The sequence below is a fragment of the Notothenia rossii genome (assembly GCF_949606895.1).
Source record: "Notothenia rossii genome assembly, chromosome: 6".
NCBI classification, from domain to species: domain Eukaryota; kingdom Metazoa; phylum Chordata; class Actinopteri; order Perciformes; family Nototheniidae; genus Notothenia; species Notothenia rossii.
Window position 1 is genome coordinate 51453625 of NC_136909.1, and position 6745 is coordinate 51460369.

The 6745-nt window shown below is 40.9% G+C and overlaps 1 long non-coding RNA gene across 2 annotated transcripts; it reads left to right on the forward strand.

The window, feature by feature from the left end:
• Positions 1-701: 701 nt before the first annotated feature.
• On the forward strand, positions 702-5378 carry LOC307044404. Of its 2 annotated transcripts, none has more exons than XR_013809633.1 (4): positions 702-1046; positions 2569-2763; positions 4128-4288; positions 4693-5378. It is a non-coding gene; the product is annotated as an uncharacterized lncRNA (long non-coding RNA). The 2 variants fall into 2 exon arrangements; XR_013809634.1 differs by having other exon boundaries at positions 716-1046; positions 5111-5359.
• The last annotated feature ends 1367 nt before the right edge of the window (positions 5379-6745 follow it).

Below are 6745 nucleotides of genomic sequence, written 5' to 3' on the forward strand. Positions count from 1 at the left end.
AGGGCAGATTCCTCCAACAATTCAAGCTCAGGAAGAACCAGAGAATGCAGGGCAGACATCTCAAACAGTTGAATCTCAGATAGTGCCAGAAAATCAGATGGAGAACCAACAACCAGGAGGTTTCCGAGGAGGCAGAGGCAGAGGAAAAGTTCTCCGGTTCGAGGGATGCTACATATGCAATCAGCTGGGCCATTGGGCTAGAGATTGTCCACAACAACAAATGAAATACCCACCACATGCACCAAACAACGGCCCACCATGCAGTTTCCATGATGACGACAGAGGCAGGGGGTCCCAGAGATGTCAAAGACGTACAGGATTTCCAAACATGAACCAAATGCCACTGACAGCCTGGTATCATTCACAGCAATGAGGAAGCTTAGAGGACCAGACCATCAGGTGATGCATCTTCAGCACTAGAGTATTTTGAAATCCAGCTACATAGAACCACATATGTCACCACAGGAGGGAGAGGTTGAATGTTATTTAAAAGATAGTGAGTAGAATATTGCATTTACACAGAGCATCCACAGATTAGAAGTAGCAGAGTAGAACATTTAGCAGACTATTTTTGTAATTATGAGAAGGAAAATACATTACGAGCAACAAGTCCTCCAACTAATACGACCAAATAGGTCGATTGTTTTCCTCGTTTTCCGACCCATTAATACGACCCAGAGCAGCGTTTTCAATCAACGGGTGCGTCAGCCTGTATAGCTTTACGACCCACGGGCGCGTTTTAAATCAACGGGAGGCGGCGTAATGACGTACAACGTCCTCGACAACTTCAGTTAACAACCATCGTTTTTCAGACACGTACACTCTTCAAAAATCACGGCTGTCTGTCGTAGAACAAAACGTGATCCGTCTCTTAAATTTGTGTCGACCACAGACCTTATTTCGAGCTATTTTCCCAAATCCTATGGAGAAATCTCATTGGTTCTGACGCGAGGGAACCGGAAGTGGTCAAATGCTAACTTACCGGGGTTTTGGACTCGTCACTGCATCAGACAACATCCATTTATTTCCCAGACAAGCTAATAAACGTGAGTAGTCAGATATCAAAAGTATATTCATTTTGGGATATGTATTATGTTGTTTTATTTTGTCGTCTAGTACAGTGACTAAGATTACTATGTTTACCTAGGAATAATGATAGCAAAGCTAAATTAGCCAAAAGTAGAATCAGCTAACGTTAACGTGAGCATGGAAGTTATGTGATCCATCGGTTCATGCGGTTGATCCAAATGTTATCAAACGTCACATTCTTTATAACTATATTAAATACTATTTATCTATTAAGTGAAGAGTGACCAGGGGTGTAATACTGCCGGAACACCGCTCCGGCACCTAAAACGGGGATGGTTGTTAGCATCTGGTGCTAGCTAGCTATGATAACGGATAGGCTAAGAGGCTAATGTACCTAATGTAATGTTTACACAGTTAACTTTAGTCTAAGTTATCTCAGTGGGTCTGAAACAGTTTGGTCACCATATATGGAAATACATATTTCCAAGGCACACTTTTATATTATTGTAATGTTCCACAATAGGAGTCGGAAATTCAAGTTCTTAGGTTCAATAGCTCCTTTGGTAGTATACAAATACAGGTTCATAGGTCACAGGTTGCAGGTCGCAGGTTCAACGTCACACAGCACCCTAAAAAAAATCGAATGAATCTAAAACATCGATGAAATCATTACAATTCATACTATTGGACATACAACAAATGCATAAAAAAACAAAACAGTAAATAGTTAAATATGCACAAAGATACATTTTAAAAAAAGTATTATTCTTATCATTTTTTTTATTATTGAAATGTATACAGTTAAGTTTCATATGGGTGTTGACAGATGTATCCATAGATTTAGTTAATTTTGCCCTCAAGTGCACAAGATTGATGCATTTAACTTCACGGGGGCCTCCGGACCCCCCTAGAGGACATGAGGTCCACCCCCACTTAAAACATATTCACATGGATAGGATACTAAATACATGTGCACACTTTTTATATAGTAACCTTTGTACCTCAGCAGGAGGGAGTTAGTTTATAAAGGTCCTTCACTGATCACTTAACTATCACGCAGCTGTGTGCAGCATTTACTGTAAGAATCACACATTTATTCAATAATGCAGACTTAATAAATGACCATTCTTTGTTGATTCTGGCTGGAGTGTTAATTGACAGTAGTTACATAAGCTTCAAAACAAGCCACAACTGCGCGTGCACACGTGCAGAACTTATAGAATTAGCAATACACCCCTGGTAATGATGATTTTAGTATTATTTTCTGTGATGATGGAGCATCAACTTTTGGATCAACCAGATATTGACAGATTAGGGTTGTTCATAACAGTCACTTTAAACATGTGACTGACTCTGTATAACATTGTTTTCCTTACTCTTGTGATTTTTGTTCATCCTATCTAAAAGATAAAAAAACATGAGTTCATTGTTTTAACAAGATTTTTCACGATATAATAAAATACATGAATCCTGTAAACATTTGTAGTATAGTATTCTTATTTTTGGTATTCCCTGACATTATCTGTGTTTCTGTTACAGACGCCTACTCAAAAAGTGTGCCAGACATGCAGGCAAAGCATAGGAGTAGCAAGTAAAAAATGCAAACAATGTGGTGCCATCCAACCCTACAAAGAGAAACTCTCCAAGCAAAAAGAAAAGGTTGCACAGGAGTGGAAGGCCACGCAAAAGAAAAACCACAGTGTCAACAAAGTGTATGACTCGACACATTTACTGGTAAGCTTTTTTCTCTTGCAGATGTCAGTTATCATAAAAAAGTGTGTAAATAATCCCTGATCTTAATCTTTTTATACAAATTGTTAAATTACTGAATTGATTTATACTTTCCAACAGTCGCCCTCATTTACTTTTTAAAAATAATCCTAATTTCTTAAGTAAGTTTATGTGAGAAGTACAGACTAGTGCACGATTACTGCACTTCATGTAATGTGTTAAGCAAAATTGTTGTCACCGTTGTATTTAAATCTGTAAAGGCATAACACATTTTTTCGAACTGATGTTAGATAGTGTTTGTACTTGCAAGCACCCAGTTTTAGTAAAACATTATTTCTTAACCAGAAGTAACATAGTTCAGGCCAGTGGTAATTCCTAGAATCAGAGCTTCAATGTACATGTTTTTCTAATTATATCTTACAAAAAAACCTGCATTTTGGTGTTTTATATTTTATTTTGGAACTTCATAGTATAGAAAACACATAATTATGTGACTATGGTTTCCAAAAGTAAAATAAATGAAATATCATATACATTTTTGAATAAATGGTAAAACCAAGAATGTCAGTGAATCAAAACCAGCCCATATTAATATAGTGCTTGAAAGACAATCAAGACCTGGAAAGAGTTAGTATTAATAAAGAGGCCCTTAAAAGCACTTTCATTAAGCTTACCAGAGTCTCTGACTTTGAGCCGTGTTCGAACAGTCCTTTAAAAATTCCCCTGTAACACCAGCTTTACATCTGAAGTGCTGTTAATGCGGAACTTTGAACCTGAAATGATATAGGTTATAGCTTGCTGACATGTTTCAAAGCTAAATGTAGCTTATTCAGATATCTGAATGTGAGAATTAAATGGACAAATATTAGGCATGCCAGAAACTGACCATGATCAAAATCGGACAGCCCTGGCGAATATTAATTGATTATTCGCCGCCGAATTGAAACTAAGCCAGGAAAAAAAAGAAATACATAAATAATAATAAAAATATATATAAATAAAATCGAATTTTAAAAATAATTTTCGATTATGGAGACTGTAACGAATATTCGAAAAATAGAATAATCGCTGGCATCCCTAACCCATATAAAAATAACTATGCCCATGTAAAAAAAACTCAAAGTGAACCCGAGCTCGATAAACTTCTTTTTTTTTTTACAGTTCTTTTTTAGGGGCTCCCCTAAAAGGGGTCTAAAATCACACCTGGTTAATTGTGGGGTGCCTTCCTCAATGTGCACACGTATCACATCAGTGCATTTTTCACTTATGCAAAATAAATGGAGTTATAATGGCTTTAGGTGTGTGAAAATGTTTAGAACTGTTGTGTACATAATATTTCTTGGTTTTTTGTGTCCATTGTGTTCCAGCTCCACAAATGGAAAATGTTAGATCGGCGTCCCATCCTCCTTCTTGCCAAGAGAGGCACAAATGGTTTTTGCCGATTGCATCTGTCCATGGCAAATCGAGACAGAAGATGGTAACAATGCACTTGTTACCATAAAGAGGATTTACGAAAGCCTTATTAATGGTAAAGTATACAAATCTGCATGCTATATTTCAGCAATTTATCTGTTAACATTTTTTGTAAATTAGTTGCCCAGTTATCTGGTTTTAAATGTAAAAAAATGTGAATCACTGTTTACCAAGTAGTACAAATATGTCGTTATGTCTTGTTTTGTCAGTTAAAGGGCCCATGTCATGCTTTTCTGGTTATTACCCGTCCCCTTCTGTGTTATGAAGCTTTTCCTGCATGTAAACGGTCTGCAGAGTCACAAACCCTCAAAGTACACCCTGTAGCGAGTAAAACTCTAACACAGAAAATACCTGTCTATGCTGCTCTTTTTCAAAAAAAAATCTTCCTGAGTATAGTGACGTAACGGGCATAGTGACGTACCGGCTCACACACACTCACTCAGCCTTATCTTTTCTCAGCCGAGGCTCCGTGGATCTCCTCACGCACACACGCACTCACACTCACAGCCTGGATGTGAGTGTGTGTGTGTGTGTGTGCGCTCAGGCTGAGTTCCTCGCTGTCTCGCAGACCCCACACAGCAACCAGGAAACAACACCAGTAATCCAGCTCACACTGTCTGCTCCTCGAGCCTCAAAGGGCGGAGCAGCGAGCCCCCCAACGTCCCGCCAACACGGCACCCAGACCCCACGCAGCATTCTGATCTGTTTGTCCTTAGTGGTGTCATTTCCTGGTTGCTAACAAACGCCATTGTAACACAGAATCACTGATGTTCCGCTGTTTCATTTTTAGCTGTAATTACTCAGATTATAAATGTATATGGCGGATTATACTTGGTCATTTACTCACCATGCGTCTACTTTTTTTTCTTCTCAATAGTGACTTTGGCAGTTGAACCTGAGGGCCCTTGTACCACACAGGCAGAAATGGCCGCAGACCCAGGATCAGACTTGTCTGTACCTCTTACCACCGAGACTGACACTGAGTTCACTCTCTTCCTCACTCCTGTGTCCTCCGGCCTGACTCCTGCTCTCTCCTCCGGGCTGACTCCTGCTCTCTCCTCCGGCCTGACTCCTGCTCTCTCCTCCGGGCTGACTCCTGCTCTCTCCTCCGGGCTGACTCTTGCTCTCTCCTCCGGCCTGACTCCTGCTCTCTCCTCCGGCCTGACTCCTGCTCTCTCCTCCGGCCTGACTCCTGCTCTCTCCTCCGGCCTGACTCCTGCTCTCTCCTCCGGGCTGACTCCTGCTCTCTCCTCCGGCCTGACTCCTGCTCTCTCCTCCGGGCTGACTCCTGCTCTCTCCTCCGGCCTGACTCCTGCTCTCTCCTCCGGGCTGACTCTTGCTCTCTCCTCCGGCCTGACTCCTGCTCTCTCCTCCGGCCTGACTCCTGCTCTCTCCTCCGGGCTGACTCCTGCTCTCTCCTCCGGCCTGACTCCTGCTCTCTCCTCCGGCCTGACTCCTGCTCTCTCCTCCGGGCTGACTCCTGCTCTCTCCTCCGGCCTGACTCCTGCTCTCTCCTCCGGGCTGACTCCTGCTCTCTCCTCCGGCCTGACTCCTGCTCTCTCCTCCGGGCTGACTCCTGCTCTCTCCTCCGGGCTGACTCCTGCTCTCTCCTCCGGCCTGACTCCTGCTCTCTCCTCCGGGCTGACTCCTGCTCTCTCCTCCGGGCTGACTCCTGCTCTCTCCTCCGGCCTGACTCCTGCTCTCTCCTCCGGCCTGACTCCTGCTCTCTCCTCAGTGTCTTCCTCACAGAAAAGAAGACCAACGAGGAATAAAGTGGCAATTAATGGTATGTGCGGGTTAATTAGTAATTATCTTATTTACATCGACTGAAACTGTGTTTGATTTTGCACATTGAATTAGTTAAAGAGAGAGAAAACAATCATCGGTACAATTAGAATACACCACCTTTTGTTTTGTTTAAGACTTTGCAGTATCAAAAGTCTCAGTGCCATTTTGAACAGTTTAATTGAGCACAATGTGATGTTAGGCAATGTTTAGGAGGTTATTGCTGAACTTCAACTTATTACCATCTTTTAATTCCTTGCAGAATGTCCCATTCATCAAGGGTCAGACACTTTCCCCTACAAAAAACTACTGAGGGAACGAATGAGGGAGGTTTGTTTAGAAAATATTTTTAAATAAATAAACAATGACAATAATGTTTCCGTGGAACCAAGTCTTATCTTATTGGATTTTCGTATACTTTGTTTAAAAGGAGTGTTTCAGTCTTAAGCATGACTGCTAATGTAAATATTGAAATTACAGTAACAATAATTTATTATTAATTTAAGGTTGAGGTACTTGTGTAATGCTTCATGTCGCATTAATGCATCATGTCCAGCCATTTATTTGTATATTACATTTTTTCTTGTAATCCTTTGTAGGTGAATTCCTATTCTTGGCAGTACAAATATTTTTTTAAATAATAATAGTATTCCAAAATATTAAACTGATGGGGAAAATGCTATTGACTATGTTACAGTCCTTCATATGTTTGAGTTAATCGTACCTA